At 40.7% G+C, this 18,847-nt stretch overlaps 1 pseudogene; it reads right to left on the minus strand.

Annotated features, from left to right (window-relative positions):
• Positions 1–438: 438 nt before the first annotated feature.
• LOC140515885 (ras-related protein Rab-1B pseudogene) lies at positions 439–1,044 on the minus strand (annotated as a pseudogene).
• Positions 1,045–18,847: the final 17,803 nt, after the last annotated feature.

The following is an 18,847-nucleotide window of genomic DNA, read 5'->3' on the forward strand; positions in this document are numbered from 1 at the left end:
AAGAAGACTCCTAAGGTCCTTCCCAGCTCAGGATTTATGATCACTTCTAAAAGGTCTCCAAATGTCAAACAATTACGCACCTGGCTCCACATCCACAAGTCCCTATTTTAAACAAGTAGAAAAGTTGCTAAAGAGTCTGGAAACACACTGAGACAATGTTTTTCTAATAAGTTGTTGTGCTTTGTTGAATAAATAACATTCAGTTAAAGGAAAATGAATCATTAAATAGGAGAGTGGGGCTGGTCCCTTGGGCACAAATTTAACCAAAAGCTCTGGGAGGAAATCGGGGGAACTAAATGAACTAAGTGCCATGTGATGGACTGAAGGGGGATGTGATTTTGAGGGACATTAGTAGTGTATCCTCTTGCTTCCCACGGAGCACCAATGATATAGGAACAGCTGGCCATCTCCTTGGACCCCTCACCGCAGCTGGGCCTGTCAGCAACAACACCCACATGCCAGCTTCACAGAAGAGCTGTCGATCTTGAAGGTGGGAAATTCCCCACTGGAAGATGGCATGCTTTTTATGAATTTCTTGATCTTGGTGGCCATGGTGAGGAAGACTTGCTCAACGTTGGTGGAGTTCTTGGGGCTGGTCTCCAGGAAGGAGATGTCTAGGGAATCAGCAAACTCCTTGGCCATGACATGGTCTACCACCTTCTCATTAATAAGGTTGCTCTTCTTGCCCACCAGTAGCTTATTGGTGCTTTCCCTGGGGTAGCACTCCACCTCCATTGGCCACTGCTTTACATTGGCATAGGACTCAGAGTCGCTTACATCATACACCAAGATGATGCCATGGGCTCTGCAGAAGTAGCTCGAGGTGATGATGTGGAAGCATGCCTGACCAGCTGTGTCCCAGATCTGCAGTTTCATGGTCTTACAATACAGTTGGGTTGTGTGGATTTTGAAGTCCACCATGATGGTGCTGACGTGATTGCCAGAGTGGATGTTGTCTGTGAAGCACAGCAGCAGGAAGGACTTGCCCACACCTGAATTCCCTATCAACAGCAGCTTAAACAGGTAATCATACTCAGGATTCATGGCTTCTGGGTGGCTGAGGTTCAGACTTAAGAATTGGGGGGGCTGAGTGAAACTCAGACTTGGCTTTGGCTTCACTTCCTCCTCTAAGATGGTACTGGTTCTGTCCTCTCTCAGGCTCCATCCCCCCCATAGCCCTTACGGGCAAAGGTGCTTTTAGAATCCTTGAATTTCCAAGGAAGTTAAAGGGGTCAGAACAGGCCTTTGAGCACTGCTTAAGGATTGGTAGAGTCTTCTGAGGTCAGGGGTCAAAATCTCCCGGATATAGAACTGAAAAGGACCTTAAAGGTCATCCAATCCAATCCCTTATCTTACAGAGAGGAAAATTTAGGCTCAGGGAGATTGCATAACTAGTACTATATATAGCGATGTGGACCCCACATGTGTATAGAGGCCCACTTATGTCAAGGAGGCTATCATGTGTGGCTCAAAGGGAGGCCCAAGGGATATCTCTAGCTTCTTCTCCCCATACCCTTCTCCCAGGGAGACTTTCATTCCTGTTAGGCCAGGGAGTAGGAATTTGGGACCCAAGACTCTGCTCTCCTCAGAGAGTAAGGGGTACTGGGTTCGAATTATATCTTTCTGTTCCCTTTAATATTGTTTGTCTAAAGGATATGATGAGGTTCCAACCAACTTTTGAACACTTTGTCATTTTGGGGGGAAGGAAGACCACCAAGTTCTATACTCAAGGCTTGACCCTTTCCCCACCTCATACCAATTCCACAATGAATACACAAAAAGAATAGCAAAGAAACCCATTTACCCATGTCAATAACAAAACAGCCATCAGATAAGATATACATAGGAGGATATATACCAGACAATAGAGTGAAGGAGCTCTGCCATTAGGAATGAGTTAACTCAGCTCAACCAGGAGAAAGTCCTGGATCTCCCCCAAGGGAAAACTCCCTGAAGCTGGAGATAGACATGATGGAGAATGCCAGCTCCTCTCATGTCTTCCCAAAGTCTTTTCCTTCATCAGGGGTTAAAGTAAGATTGGTTTCTTCCATCTTCTTCCTAGAAGCCTACTTGCTAGAAGAAAACTCTCTGGAAGATCTCATTTGTAAAGTCCTAAAGGGACACTTAAAGAGTTGCCAGAGGGAAATGGCTGAGAAGTGAAACTCTTGCCTCTAAACAACTTCCCCTCCCACCTTACCCAATGCAGGACCACCAAGTCATCTCATATCAATGGACTTTGGGACAAGGGTTACATATATAAGGTCATCCAATCCAACCCCCTCATTTCATATATGACAAAACCAAGGCCCACAGAGATTACATATCTAGGACTTGGGTCATCCAGTCTAACCCTCTTATTTTATACATAGGGAAACTAAGGGTCTGTGACAGGAAAAGTTTTGCCCACAGGAACAAGGACAGTAACAAAACCACCACTTAATCCCAGACCTCTCTCTGATTCCAGATTCAGAGTTCTTTCCACTAGGCTTCATCACAGAATCCCAATGGACTTCATAGTCTGTTCATTTTGGTTTTGCTTATCTTTGTTACACAGAAGAAGAAAAAAAAACTGAAGCTACTTATATCCACTGAATTGCTGGAATTGGGCATCAATTACAATTCTTGCACTATCCACAATGACCAAAAAAGTATTTCTTAAAAAGCAAAAAGGATAAATGGAAAAATTAGCATTAGCAATTGATTCCTTTTTTCTCCTTTGGATTCAGACCTGAAATTTCTTTGGCATAAGGAACTTGTATCCATAACTTATGGTCTTAGAGGTTAGGTGACTTGTTCAGGGTCACCTAAGTAGTATGTGTCAGAGGCAGGACTGGAGTCCAATTTGCCCTAACCCTAAGACCTGTCATAATGGTCACATTGTCTTTCAGACTCTGATTAGTGCACCTAGACGAGGGATGAACTAGAGGGATAAGATGTCCTAACAGAATAAGGTCTGAACTTGGAGTCAGGAGACCTGGATTTGGATCTCATCTCACATACCAATCATACGACTATGGGCAAGTTCTCTCTGGCTTCCAGTTTCCTCATTTGTAAAAGACAGATGATATATACTTGCATTAGCCCACAGTGCTAGCCATGGAGAATGGGCTTTGCAAAACTTGCTGTGTTAAAGAAGGGTGAGGTAAGTATTACAAGTGCATTCCCTAAAACATAATCTATACAGAGATGCTATTTCAACCTTTAAAATCACTATTAAAAGGGAATTTTTTTAAATTTTTGTTTTGTTTTGTTTTGCTGCAAGCTCTACAGAATGTCTTAAGAAATCCCTGGAAAAGAGAATACTGTATTTTGGAAAACAGTACATTGTTTGGGGGAAATAGGGAAAGAACAAAAGACTGGGAGTCATGAGATCCAAGTCCTAATCCTGGACTATTTACTTCCCCTTTCCAGAACTCAGTTTATGAGAAGGGGGGCTTTTGTTGAGTTTATGGAATAGTGGTTAAAGAGTATGTTATTTGGAGCTAGAGGATCTAGATTGAAATCACAGCTTCGTCACTTTCTACCTATGTGACCTTGGACAACTCACTTCCCTTCTTTGAATCTCAATTTCTTCATCTGCAAAATGAGCAAGTTGGAATAGATAACTTCTAAAGGCTCTTTCATCTCTCAGTCTGTGATCTTGTTTTAAGGCCCCTTTTCTGTTTCCGATATTCTTTGGCAGTGTGGATTCCACAATTTTTACCACTATCTTTGTTGACCTTCAGCCTCATGCTTGAGAAATTCTAGCCATCTCTTAGATAACAGGAGCTAAGCTAGAGAGAAAAGCAGCTCTTGGATGGTAGTAACAGTATCTTGTATACAGAAGTTGCTGAGAACAGTCTCGTAGACTGATAGGATAGCTTGGCATTCACTTTTTGGAGTCTGAGATGAAGCTCTGTGATTGAAGGTACTTTCTTGGTTAACCTCTCTCCCATGCCACTCCACCACTCGATCACTATCTTACATGATAAGATGCTAAGCGAAATCATGGGGATTTATAGTACCTGTCGTTATCTCTCCTATTCCTTGCTGCTCCACTCTGGTGTAATATTGTTGTATGTAGTGAGAAGAAAAAAAAATAGGAAGAAACAAGTGATTCACTCCTTAGTTAGCTGTGCTGTGCCAAACCCTAACTGCTGTATAACATAGTATGGAAATTCCTTCACATATGCACATTAACAACTTAATAGTCTTAGATGCCTGGGGCACAAAGGTATTACATGACTTGCCCATGATCATGATCATATATCCAATATGCATCAGAGACAGGGCTTGAATGCAAGACTTCCTGCTTCTAAGCCAGCACTCCATCCACTACAGGCATACCCTGGAGATATTATGGGTTCCATTTTAGACAACTGAAATCAAGCAAATATCTCAATAAAGAAAATCACACAAATTTTTTGATTTCCCAGTGCATAGTGTAGTCTATTAAGTGTGCAATAGTATGTCTAAAAAAGCAATGTACATACCTTAATTAAAGAATACTTTATTGCTAAAAAATTGATAACCATCATTTGAACCTTCAGTAAGTCATAATCTTTTTGCTGGTTGAGAGTCATGCCTCCATGTTGATGGCTGATTACTGGTCGGAGGGGTGGTTGCTGAAAGTTGGAGTTGTGATAATTTCTTAAACTAAGACAACAATGAAGTTTGTCTCACTGATTGACTCCTCTTTCACTTGAAGACTTAAAGACCATTGTAGGATTATTAATTGGTCTAATTTCAATACTGTTGTGTCTCAGTAGGACTAGGGAAACCCAAGGAGAGGGAGACAGGGAACAGCTGGTCAGTGGAGCAGTCAGAACACAGACAACATTTATCGATTAAATTTGCCATCTTATATAGATGAGGTTAATGGTGCCCCAAAACAATTACAGTAGTAACAAAAAAATGTGTAACCAGCTCCAACTTCAGTAAGCTGGCCTTCATATAAGGCCTTCATTTGTCAGCCTTGTTTCACTCAGGGCTGCAATTTGGATGTGATACCTGTTGAGTTTTCTTGCAACAGAAGCAGCTTGTCTTTCAGGTCTACTGGATTTTGCATTGTCTATAAGTGTGCACATGTTCCATGTGCTAATGGTGAGTGGAATCATCTTTGTGGATGTTTTTGTACATTTTGTACCTTTTTTTGTGTTTTGACTGCAGAGTGGGATTCTCTACCTGCCACGGTAATCAGGCCAGGGTTGGGTAAGCAGACAATTTTTAGGGCACCTTTTCTAGCTCCCTTCCTCACACCAGGAGGTGAGCAGTGTGAGCCTTAAAAGGCTGCTCAGATACCCAGGGGACTGCGGAGTCCCACTGCTGCTTCCAGTGAGAAATGACCCTGTGGCCTGGGCTGCCTGGGTGCAGGGTTTCGACTATAGCTCCCAATGTGTCCATACATGCTGCTTCATCATTTACTTGTCACCACAGGACTTTGAGGTATAATAGTAAAATGGTATGATGTCTTTTGATTTGTGCATAAAATGAATTTAAGTGAGGAAGAATTGCATGAAGTTGTTAGCCTCACTCTCTCCTCCAGAGTCATCATAGTCCAATAACAGGACAGAGTCAAGACAACTGGTGAAGGCTCAGGACGCAGTGGATGACCTTGGCATCTTCACTGTCTAACCAAGCTCTAAGCACCCCACATTGCCTGCTTCAGCTGCCTTCATGACCGTTGGAACAAAGTGTTCTCATCCACCCATTCCGCTAGAGGAAGTCTTCACACGTTTGGGGTAGACACCCTTCTAACTCACCAATGGGTTTGAGACCCCTTGGTTACCCTCAGCCTGGTTCTGCCAAAATGTTTTATCAGAGTGTGGCTGCTGTGCATGCTGTAGCTTCTTGGAGCCACAGGTGAGAGTTGGGTGGAACAGGTGGACATCAAAGGTAGAAAGAGCCCTGAAAAGGGCTCAGCAGCCATCACACCAAAGGTGCTGGTCCTTCCTGAACACACCGTACACCCTAAGGGTCAGAACACCCACAAACACCAAGACTGATTTGATGAAAATGATGAAGAAATCCAGAAATAGCTAAATGAAAAATGAGAACTCCACAGGATTTACCAACAGGTTAGTTTGTCTATTTCTAAGAAGGCAGCATTTAATTCCATCAAAAGCAAAGTACAAGCAAAGCTTAGAGAGATGCAGGGTTCCTGGCTCAGGAAGAAGGCAGATGAAATCCAGTTTTATGCTGGAGAGTAACAATCCAAAGCATTTTTATGATTCCCTGAAAGCTATTTATGGACCAAAAACCTATGGTGCATCACAACTACTCATTGCTGATGGAGCCACATTGATTAGTGATAAAGACATGATCCTAGAGAGATGGACTGAACACTTTCATAGTGTTCTCAACAGACCATCATCAATCAATGCTGAGGCCATTGACCATTTACCTCAGGTTGAAGTCAATCCCTCCTTAGCTGAACTTCCAACTGAAGAAGAGGTTTTGAGGGCCATTAGGCTCCTTTCATGTGGCAAAGCCCCTTGTGCTGATTCTATTTCAGCTGAGATTTACAAGGTAGGGGGACCATTGCTCATACAAAAGCTGACTGAAATTTTCCAGGTTATATGGCAAGAGGAGGTTATCCCCCAGGAGTTCAATGATGCCTCCATTATCCATCTCTGCAAGGGTAAAGGGAACAGATTGTCCTGCGACAGTCACAGGGGTATCCCTCTCTTAGTCATTGCTGGTAAAATTCTTGCTAGAGTCCTCCTTGGAAGATGGTCATATACCTGAGAGCCAGTGTGGTTTCAGAAAGGGCTGAGGAACAGTCGATATGGTGTTTGCTGCTCGACAACTCCAGGAGAAATGCCAGGAGCAGAACAGAGGTCTGTACACAGTGTTTGTAGATTTGACCCAGGGCTTTGACCCTGTTAGTCATGAGGGCTTATGGAAAATTATGTCAAAATTTGGTTACCCACTGAATTTCATCAGCATTTTACATCAGTTTCATGATAGCTTGTTTGCCTGAGCTCTGGATACTGGAAAATGTTCTTGTGCCTTCCCAGTCACCAGTGGAGTGAAACAGGGTTATGGTGCTTGCTCCCATGCTTTTTAGCATGATATTTTCAGCCATATTGACAAATGCTTTCAGTGAGGATGAACACAGCATCAAGGTCAACTACCGTACTGAAGGTAAGTTCTTCAATTTGAAAAGGCTACAAGCCAAGACCAAAGTGGAGGGAGTATTGGTGCATGATTTTCTGTTTGCAGATGATTGTGCACTCTACACAGCCTCTGAAGCTGAGATGCAACAAAGTATGGATCAATTCTCTGCTGCCTGTGCTAATTTTGGCCTAATAATTAACACCAAGAAAACACAGATGCTCCATCAACCACCACCACACCATCCATATGTAGAACCATTGGTTACAACAAATGGAGGAGTTTTGAATGCTATGGATAAGTTCACTTACTTTAGTAGTTCCAGGGATGTACACATTGACAATGAGGTTGATACACGCATTGCCAGAGCTACCTCAGTGTTTGAGAGGCTCCGAAGAAAAGTTTGGGAGAGAAGGGGTATTAGCTTGACTACCAAACTGAAGGTCTACAGAGCTGTTGTGCTGACCTCATTGTTATATGCTTGTGAAACATGGGCACTCTACCAGCACCATGCCAGGAAACTGAATCGCTTCCATTTGAACTGTCTTAGGAAGATTCTGAGGATCACCTGGCAGGATAAGGTAGCAGACACTGAGATCCTTGCTCAAACTAAATTGCCAAGCATTCCAACTATGCTTCAGAGAACACAATTCTGATGAGTTGGCCACAGTTTGAATGCAAAATGTACACTTGCCAAAAAGACTATTTTATGGAGAACTCACATGGAGCAGGCAATCACATGGTGGTCAGTAGAAGCGATACAAGGACACTCTCAAGGTCTTTCACACTGTCACAGGTCCACTCAGCATGGCATGCCCACACCAGAAAAGGTGCTGTGCTCTATGAGCAAAGCAGAATTGAGACAGCACAAAGAAAACGTAGGATGCCCAAATTTGGAGTAACCACCCAAAATGTTCACAGGGACTATCTGTATCCAATCTGTGGCAAAGCATTCTGAGCTCATATTGGTCTGATCCACCATTGTCGGGCACACTGAAATTTCACTTTATCATGGTGATGTCATTTTGGTCCTCTTCAAGAACAAAGGACGACAACCAGCCAACAATGGTAACATCAAAGATCACTGAGCACAAATCACCATAACAGATATATTGATAATGAAAAGTTGGAAATATTGTGAGAACTACCAAATGTGACATAGAGACAAGATGTGAACGCATACTGTTGGAAAAATGGTGCCAAAAACTTGCTCAAGGCAGGGTTGTCACAAACCTTCAGTTTGTTTAAAAAAATATGTGCAAAGCACAATACAATGAAGTATGTCTGTACTCCACATTGCCTCTCTATATTGTTAGTATCATTCAGTTAACTCAAATAACACATGAGATTTGATCATTTCCATTGGGACCCTCATATTAGATCAACCACCCACCAATCTCAACAATTATTTAGCAACTCTCTCTAGACACGGCCATATACTCCAAAATATGCTGCCAAAGCTTCATGATGTTGAAGACTTCTGGCTAAAAGGACCCTTTTATAGACATGTTTTGATCAATGGAATCTAGTGCTTGGTTCATATATGTCAGGTCTGCATTACATACAGCCCGTGGGCTACTTGTGGCCTGTGAAAAACGTAGAGAATGTAAAAGAAAGTAAAGATGTGGTGAGTGCTTTGTCTGTGCCCTGCTTAACCTGCCTTCCACTACTCACAGTTGTGTCCATTATGTACCATGGTGGGTGGGTTGCCACACAAACTTTTTGCTGTTTGTCATATGACCTGTGGCAAACCAACCATCATCGATCTGTCTCCAGTGTGAGAGGAGTGATTTCATGATGAATAAAAATCTAAAGTAATAAGTGTAATTAATTGATATTAATTCAAATTTCCCTTTTTAATATGGCTTGTTTGCAAAATACTTTAATCATTAATTATATGTTTACTTGGAAAGTAAGCTGCTAAAAACTGATTCGCAGTTTGAAGAAGTTCAGCCTATTCTAACTTTGGTCCCTACATACTGCCAAGTTGTGCAGGTCTGACATATGTAAAAGTCTATAGACATGTAGGGCTTGCTTCAGGAGGTAGTAAAGCTTCACTGTGTTTTACTCACCAGCCTAGTGGGGATTGGTGACTGAAAAGAGGACAGAGCATGGAATGAATGGCCTGCAGCCTCTTCCAGATTCAAAGAAATGACACAGGGGGAGAGTTGACCCACTGGGAACACAGCATGGTCCCACATGAGACATGGGAATTACAGTTATGCTCCTTTTTCAGTGTCAGGCTGCTATTCAGCTCTCCATCAACAATGATTTCATAGTAATCCAAGAAACAGGCATACCACTACAAAGTTAATGTGTAATCCAACTGAATTAACCATTTATATGGGAAGTAGCATGATGAAGAGGAGACCTGGTTCATACTCCTGAATCATATTCCTAGCTCATATTACTTGGGAGACCCTTGGAAAATAATAATAGCTGACATTTAAATAGCCCTATAGGGTTTGTACAGTGCTTTGATATACCTTGTTTCAGCCCCATGACTACCCTATGAAGCATGTATGAAAGGTAGTATCGTGTCCACTTTACAGATGAAGAAACCTAGGTTCAAGGAGGTTAAGGGACTTGACAATGGTCAAATAAAAAGTGAGTGCTAAAGGCAAGACTTCAAGCCAGGTCTCTCCTGACTCCAAGTGTAGTCTTCCATCCACAGAACCTCACTGCCTCCAGACACAAAGACAATTCACAATTATATAGCACTTTAAAGTTGATGAGGTTCCTTTCTCCTAGTGATAACCTTGTATTATAAGTATCATGACCTCCATTTTACAAGTAAGGAAATTGAGGCACAGAAAGGCCATGACTTGCTTACTGTCATATGACTAGTAAGTGTCAGACCTAGGATGCAAATGCATCTACTGACTGCATGTCTAGCGGTACTCTTTGCTGTCTGTTTTCATCCTCTCTCCTCAAGGGCAAAGACTTAACCCAAGAGACCTTTGTATACAGCAAGAATTCTTGACCTTTTCTGTGTCCTGGACACCTTTGGCAGACTGATGAAGCTAAGGAGTCCTTTTCACAATCATGCTTTTAAGTGCATAAAATAAAATAGAGGATTCCAAAGGGAGCTGATTATGTTGAAATGCAGTTATCAAAACTTTTTTTAAAAAATAAGTTTCTAAACCCCAGGTTAAGAATCCCTGGTTGAGAATCTCCCACTTTTGGACCCTGAGACCACCACCAGAAACTGTAAGAAATATTTTTTAATCCATGACTGAGATCCCAATACATTTTATTTATGGTTTACGTGTACACTTAACAGTTGTTTATTGCTCAAATAGCTATATTCCCTAAGTGCTCTTTCTCTCTCTTTAGATTCTGAGCTCCTAGAAAGTTTTAATTCTCTGATGTTCTCTACAACATGTTTGGCACCCAATTCAAGTTAGCAAGAGGTTTTGTGAGCACTGATCATGGATCCAGCACCATGGGGATGGAAGTGATGCATAAAACATGGTCCTTGCCCCCGAGAGCTTAGAATCTTGTTGAGGGCACAAAATAGAGTGCTCTTAGAATCCGAAGACCTTGGTTTTAGTTCCAGATCTGCCACAAGCTTGCTGTGTAATCCCACGTCAGCAGCTTTCTCTTTCTGGACCTCAGTTCCCTCATTTATGCAAACAAGAAGGTTGGACCCAGTAAGGTCTCTTCCAGCTCTAACATCCTATGATGGTTTGAACTGAAGAGCAGGGCCAGGCAGAGCTAATCAACTACTAAACCATACTGAGTATTGTGATAGTAATTACTCCTAGATTTCAGAAAAAGACATGTTACCGTGAGCCAGAATGGTCTTTGAAGACTTCAAAGAGGAGACGGAAGGCCTTGCAAAAGCAGGACTCCCAAGGAATGGGTTGGTTATGGACAGGACTCTGAGGGTGGGGGTGGCGGGAACCTGTAGGCTGGAGACCACATGTGGCCCTCTAGGTCTTCAGGTGCAGTTCTTTGATTGGATCCAAATTTCAATCAAAGGGCTACACTTGAGGACCTAGCAGGCCACATGTGGCCTCTAGGCCAGAAGTTCTCACTCCTGTATTAGGCACTTAATTACACAATGGAGAGACTGGTTAATGATAATGACAAGAATGGCAGCCTTGTCTATCCAGTACCAGAATGTCTAGATGAAAAGTAAACATTTCATCTTGTTAATCAAGTGTTTCAGCTACATACCACCAGATATCTAGAAACATCCAGACATCCAAATTCCTGTTCATTTAGATACGATATTAATGATAGGAGACATATAACCTACTCTCATGTTGTTTGGGAAGCAGCTATTGGGAGAAAGAGATTTCTCAAATGGGCACCTTTGATAACATCCTAAGTATTCAGAGCATGGCTTCCCCAACCTGAGGCCAGAGTTGTATGTAATTTGCAGTTTGGGCATCCAGGGAAACACTTCCTTAAGTCACTTGAAGAGGAAGGGGGATGGTAGATATCTCAGACACCATGAAGTAGGCTGCCATGAAAAGAGTGTGAATGGGGGCTCAGGGGTAGGTCAAGGTTGGTCCAAACTTACCTGAGGTTCTGGAGGAGGCAGTTATCATCTGGTAACATCGTTTTAGGTAATAATTCTTGCTATTTAAGTGCTAAGCTCAGTTGGTTTTCTTCTGCTGAATGGCTGAAAGTGCTGTCAGGAGCCCTTTAAATTTTGATGCCCTGCAACAAAACCCCAGTTGCCCTAACCTAGTTACAGCTCTGTCTCAGACACTTACAAATTCACTAGTCTGAGCTGATTCATTGATTCTCAACTATCTGTGCTGGTGTCTAGTATGAGGAACGAATTCATAGTTGTGCTATAACCAAACATGAATTAAAATAAAATATGTTGGAAAAGAGTTCAGTTGTAATTGATGACATTACCTAGACCTATTAAAAAATGACTAGGCTAATTGTGATCAAGATAGGAAGGAGTGAACTTCTTAGCCCTCATTTTTATTGAACGAAGCTTTTTTCCCTCAAGTTGGAAAAGTATTGAGTATTTTGAAAAACCTGTTCTTTTCTTCTATACCATCACCCTATGAGTCTAGCAAAAGCTAAGATTTATAGGCATTCTTCATTTTTTTTTTCTCTCCCAGGCTCAGCCTGGTGTAACCCCTTGACAGTTACTTTTTGTTCCCTGAGTTTCACTGTAGGTAATAAATAAGAACAAATCATTCATAGAGAGGAACATGAAGAGAGGGAAGTAAATTTTGGTATCATGAAGAAAGAGAAATAACTAAGATCAAAAGCCTGACAACCTAGTAATTCCCAGAACAATAAAATGAGTTCCTGGGGCCTTGAAATTCCCAGACCAAAAAAAACCCCAAAAAACAAAAAAAAAACCCCAAACAATCTTAGAGCAAAGTCAAAAAACACATAGAAAAGAATCAGGGCTATCAGAGAGGGACAAAGGTGATTAGTGACTATTTCAACATACACAAACCAAATAAAAGCAAAATAATCCTCTATGGATATGAAATAAACTTGTAGAAGTTAAATTGTGTAGCTGGTTGGCAAAATGAATAGGGTGCTGGTCTTGGGGTCAACAAGACCTGAGTTCAAATGCAACTGGAGATATTTACTAGCTGTGTGAATCTAAGTCACTTAATCTGCTTAAGTCTCATTTTCCTCATCTGTAAAATGGAGATGATAATAGTACCTACTCCTTTAGGTTTGTTGTGAGGATCAAATGAGAAAATATTTTTGCATATCGCTGTTAGGTCTGTATCCCAAAGAGATCATGAAAATGGGAAAAGGACCCAAATGTACAAAAATATTTATAGCAGCTCTTTGTGGTGGTCAAGAACTGGAAATCAAGGGGATGCACATCCATTGGGGAATGGCTGAACAAGTTGAGGTATATAAATGATGAGCAGGAAGACTTCAGAGAGGCCTGGAAGGACTTATATGAACTGATGCTGAGTGAAAGGAGTAGACCCAGGAGAACTTTATACACAGCAACAACCACAGTGTGCGAGGACTTTTTCTGGTAGCCTTAGTACTTCACAGCAATGCAAAGACCTAAAAAATTCCCAGTGAACTCTTGAGTCAAAATGCCTCCCACAACCAGAGAAAGAACTATGGAATTGGATCACGGAATGAAGCAGACCATTTTCTCTTGTGTTATGTTATGTTTTGTTTTCATGGTTTCTCCCATTCATTTTAATTCTTCTGTGCAACATGACTTAGGTGAAAATGTATTTAATAAGAATGTATGTGTAGAACTTCTAAGATTGCATGCTGTCTCAGGGAGGGAGGGGGAAAATCTAAGATATATGGAAGTGATTGTAGAAAAGTGAAAACAAATTAGTTAATAAAAAATATTTTTGCAGCTTTGCAAACCTTAAAATGTTATATAACTGTTAGCTATTATTATTACTATAATTTTACATTGAAATATGAATTTGGGAGTCTTCTTTCCTTCAGACACCATAACTGTGTCTGAAGTTATGCTGGTCCTCAAAAAGTACAGGGACACCACACAGTTGCAAGGATAAGTATAAAGGGTGCAGTCAAGGCGAGTGTGGTATTCACCTGAATTTCAAGTAGTTCTGCTCTCCCCCTGTCTGCTGTGATCTAGGGAGCGAGAGAACCCTTTTGATCAGAATTCTGCTGAAAGCTAAAAGATAATGGCCTCCATAGAATCCCAGGGAGCTCAGGTGTCCTACTTGTACTTGGTGCTCCAGGCAATGAGGCCTCCACCCATATCTGGCCAATTTTTCTCCCTTGCAAGCTCTGCCAAGTAGCCATTCTCCTCTACTGTCCTCCCTTCTTGGCTTTTTTTTGGTACCTTCAGTCCAACTTAATGTGTTTTACAGTGAGCTCACAGCATTCCTGACAAGTTAACTCACCCTAAAATTCAAAAGAAAAACTGATCAAAACTTTTTCTGACAAAAAAAAGAATGAATATAGCAGTGTTTGACCTCCAAATTGGATTGGTACTTACTAGCTGTGTGATCCTAAACAAGCCACTTAGCCACTCTCATCCTCAATTTCCTTATCTGTAAAATAGGGATAACTAGGATGATACCTTAGGGTCCTTGTAAGGATCAAAAAAGATATTATGTATGAGGTGCTTTGCAAGCTGAAACATGCTATCTGTGTGAGCTATTATTGGCAGTGGTGGTAGTAGGAGTATATTCCATTTCCTGTGGGCCTTTTCTGAATGGGAGCTCTCAGAGCACAGGACTCCCTTCTCTGTGTTTCAAATGGAGGGAACATTCAAAATGGAGGAAATCTTCAATGTGGAAAGAAGCATCCAGAAAAAAAAAAAGGTTGTCCTTCAATCATCTACCATTTTTTCTCTTATCCAGGTATGATTTAACTTTAGAGAAAGAAAACATTCAGCCCTATGTTTTAAAAAAAATCCTTTGAATCCCTTCAAAGTGAATTCTGCGTACAATGTTTCATGAGCTCCACTGCCGGTTGGCCCCACTTTGTCTATCTACTCACCTACTTATTAACACAATCACACAATCCTTCCCTTCTGTCCTTAACCACCCCACTAAAATTCTATTTAAATTATACTATGCCAATTAAGTTTATATAACAAGGTACCAAAATGGAATCTGGTTATTTCCAGAGAGGCAGTGTAGTATACTGGATAGTGCAATGGACTTAGAATGAGGATGCCTAGGGTTCATATCCTGCTTCTAACACATACTGGCTGTGTGACCTGGGGCAGATCACTTAACCTCTTTGAGCCTCAGTTTCTTTAACAATAAAATGGGAATTGGATGACGAGAGTATCTATCTCACAAGGTTATGGTGAGGATCAAATGAAATATTTGATTAAAAATGCTTTGTAAGCCTTAAAAATGCCATAGAAACATATTGCTATTGAAGATATTTATTATCTTGCATTAAAAATAATAATACTAGGAACCATATTATTACCTAAAGTGCTGACAACAGACCTAGGAAGTCCTGAGTTCAAGTCTTTCCTACGATTGTCTGAGTGATGATGGGCAAGGCATATACATGTATTCTTAGTGTCCTATGCAGCCAAGACCATAAATAGCTGCAGAAAAGGTGCTGACCTGCCCTGTGTTAAAGATGGTAAAATGTTCCCTCTGCTAATGAAATCACAGGTCCATCCGTACCCCTATTATTATTGCTGAGAAATACTTCCCTACAGAGAAGGGAAAGGGAGGGGAAGGAGCATTTCCATAGAACCTATTATGCGCCAGACATTATGCTGAGCATTTTACAAATATCATAGTCAGTCATTTTCATCTTCCAAAAGTTTTATACTGTTACTTCTCTGGCTACGTTATTTATCTTGATTAGTATTATTACCAGAATTGTTTTTAGCCTGAGACTTAATAACACACTCCATCTAGGCTCTACAAAGTCATGGGATATGATTACTATGATCTGCCCTCTCTTAAGAAACGATTACCATTTTTTCCTCTCACAAATTCCTTCATTTCAGCTAATTCAATCATCACCTATTTTCCCTTTATGAAAACAGCCTTTGATTCATCTTACGAGTAGTTATAAATTGCTTCAGAGTTTATACAGCTTAAATGATTTATGTCCAAACTGAAATTCACAAAATGAGTCTTTGGCATTAGAATTTTGCCATTAATATTCATAAGCATTCAAGTTTGTTCATAATATTGTTTAGCCCTAATAAAGGCAAATTTCATCTTATGAATTAAATAGAGACATATGAAGTAATTAATTAAGGTGCTTCTGCTATAACTTCAGAACAGTAATATGGCATTTCTGTCACTCAACCTGCCAAAAGTGAGGAACACAATGTAGTGGGAGCCAATGGAATTAAACTTGAATGATACTTCCAAACTCTTGACAATCCTAGTATTTCAAATGAGAAGGGACCTTAGATCATCTAGCCTGAGGGTTAGCCTTTTTTGTGCCTTGGACCCCTATGTCACTCTGAGGAAGCCTATGGACTCCTTCTCAGAATAATGTTTTAAATGCCTAAAATAAAATGTGTAGGACTGCAAAGGAAACTAAAGGGACACGAAAACAAAGATGCCATTTTTTTTCCCATCCAAGTTCACAGAATCCCTAAGATATGTCCACAGAAGGTCTATTGACCCTACATTAGAATGCATGGATATAGTCTTACCCCTCATTTTCCAGAGGAGGAAACTGAGGCTCAGAGAATGGTAGTGATGGGTCCATGATGGCAAAAGTAGAGCTTGGTTTTTAAACCACTGTCACCAAATTCCAGAGATAAGGTTTTTTCCACCATACCAGGATGTTTCCCCTTTTTCTTTGAATAAACAAGTCCAAACTTTTAGACATTTATCTGAGACATGGAAAGAGGCCGACTTCTGAGAGGTGCTCCTTTGTTTAGCTGGCATCAGACAGTTGAGACCAAGCATTAAACTGAGAAGGGTCCCTTTGTGGTTTTGTTATTTTTAATTCTTTTAAACTCAATATTAAACACTAATGTAGTTAAAACATTTCTTTAATAACTTTCCACATTTCATTTAATTAATTTCAACACATGAAGTATAGTAAGTTTTCTATCCCTCTCTCTACATTTCCATCAAGAAATCTTTGTCCTTTTTTCATATCTGTTTTTGCTCTCATAAGATGTATCCCAAAAATCTTGGTGCCACTTAAAGCCTTAATAGAACTGCACTGATATTTCTGGGACACCTTGTATTTGGAATGACTGTCTACTCCATGCTTCTGCCTCTGTTTTTTTTTTTGAGTAGCTTTATTTGATCAACTCCTTTCCACATTTCTTTATATTCTCTATGTTTGTCAGCCAGTTGTTTTATACCATTTCATTCCATCAACATCCCATGATTTATTTAATCATTCTCCTGTTATTGGGCATGTAGTTTATAGTTGAGGCAATGTACCACAAGGGAAAGAACACTGGAGTTGCCAGAGGACCTGGGTTCAAATCCTAACTTTGTCATTGACTACCTATATGACTTTACTTAGGCTATGGGCCTTGGTTTCCTCATTTGTACAAAAAAAGGATTGGACTAAAAGACATTTGAGGTCCTTTCTAGCTCTAATTAAAAAAATTATGAACTTTAATTAATGAATATGATCAAATTGCTTTGCTACAAGGTCTTGACACTAGTATTTACTAGATACATCCATTCTCATAGACTAGGCATTGTTGTTGTGTTTGTCCTTTGCCGAAGAAGACCACGCCATCAGAGAAATGATGACATGACTTGCACTTGACTTAGTTTTGAATGAGGGAGGGCTGTTCAGGTCACCAGCCTCACTTCTCCTGGCTCAGAGATGAGACATTAACTGCCCAAGATCACACAGATAGTAAGTGAACCCAGTTCATCTGGATGCCAAGTCCATCATTTTATACATCATGTCACAGAAGAGGTCTATCTTTCTCAGATAGTACTAAAAACAATTCTGAAGGCTCATTTACTCAGTTCCCCAAGTCCTGTGGGTCCTGGCATGAACTTCTTTCTCATGACCTTTTGACTTGGTGATTTGAATCAACAGAGAGACCAGAAGAATTGGAGACTTAAAACAGCAGAGGTTATCTGGTCTAACCATCTTATTGTACAGATGAAGAAGACAGAGCTAGAGACCATTTTGAGAACTGCAACAGTTTCCTATGATCCTAAACCACTTGTTGCTCCAAAAGCCCATCTATTTAACACCAATATTATGCTAGTAATGCTACACAGCTACATAGTAGGAAAATTGCAATGGTGAAAGAACTGAAATTATACATATCCTAAAGGTCAATGGGAAGAAATCTAGTCAATGTAAAGAGACTTACAGCATATTACTAAAGACAGTAGGAGCCATTAGCAAGAAGGACAAAATGGAGAATCTAAATGACAATATTCTCCACCCACATACTCTTCCTCCCAACATTCAGAATGGAAGCAGGCTAGTTAATTAGGCTGGACAGATAAATGGGTCAAAGATCCTGGCTTCCTTGGACAACACTCCAGAGAAGGAGAGAGGAAGCCAAGAAGGCTACAGATGAAAGAAATCCCAGAGGTCTCACTGATAATGCATCTGCTGCTTCCATGTCATCTGCTTTCCATTCCTCTGACTAGTCCCGGTTAGTTCTTGTCTTGCTCTATACCTCAGTTCTGGTCTGGATTTTCTCATTTCCATTGCCCTTAGCCTATGATTGCTAGATGAGAAATAATCATTAGCCATTACTCTGCTCCCTGCTCATGTATCCCACCAAGAAGAGAGGGGGAGTGACCTGGCCAACATGGATATTGGCTGCCATGGACTTCCGGACCAGCACTCCTTCCTTCTTTTCTATCTGTCTGTGTGGCCATTTGGCTTTGGATCTCTCAAGGTCACTGGAAACCAGAAGGACTTGCAGATTTAGGGGTTCAACCTAGGATCCTTTAGCTTTAGGTCCTCCCACATCTCACTGATAATGCCACTAGAAGGAGGAGGGGGTTACAAAGGTACATAGAAGGACTAATATAGAAAGAATAGTGCTTTTGTCCCCCTTTCCTCTGCATTTTATGCCTCAAACAGTTCTCTTTTATTCTCTGATCCCCATGGCAATGAAGGCCTATTTGTTCTTTAATGCCTTGACCTCTTAATATTTGATCTCTATTGAAAGTCTTGAAAATTTGTTTTAGATATTGACTATTATGGCTGATGATTCAAGAATCTGTAAATAAAAAATATTAATCAGGGCACACTCTCAATATGGAATCTCCCTCCAATGAATTGATAAACTGGGAGGAACTGAAACATACTCATAAGATGGAGTGTTCAAATAGAATATTGGCACCCCAAAATACTAATAGAAAAG

The sequence above is a fragment of the Notamacropus eugenii genome, chromosome X (assembly GCF_028372415.1).
Source record: "Notamacropus eugenii isolate mMacEug1 chromosome X, mMacEug1.pri_v2, whole genome shotgun sequence".
NCBI lineage: Eukaryota > Metazoa > Chordata > Mammalia > Diprotodontia > Macropodidae > Notamacropus > Notamacropus eugenii.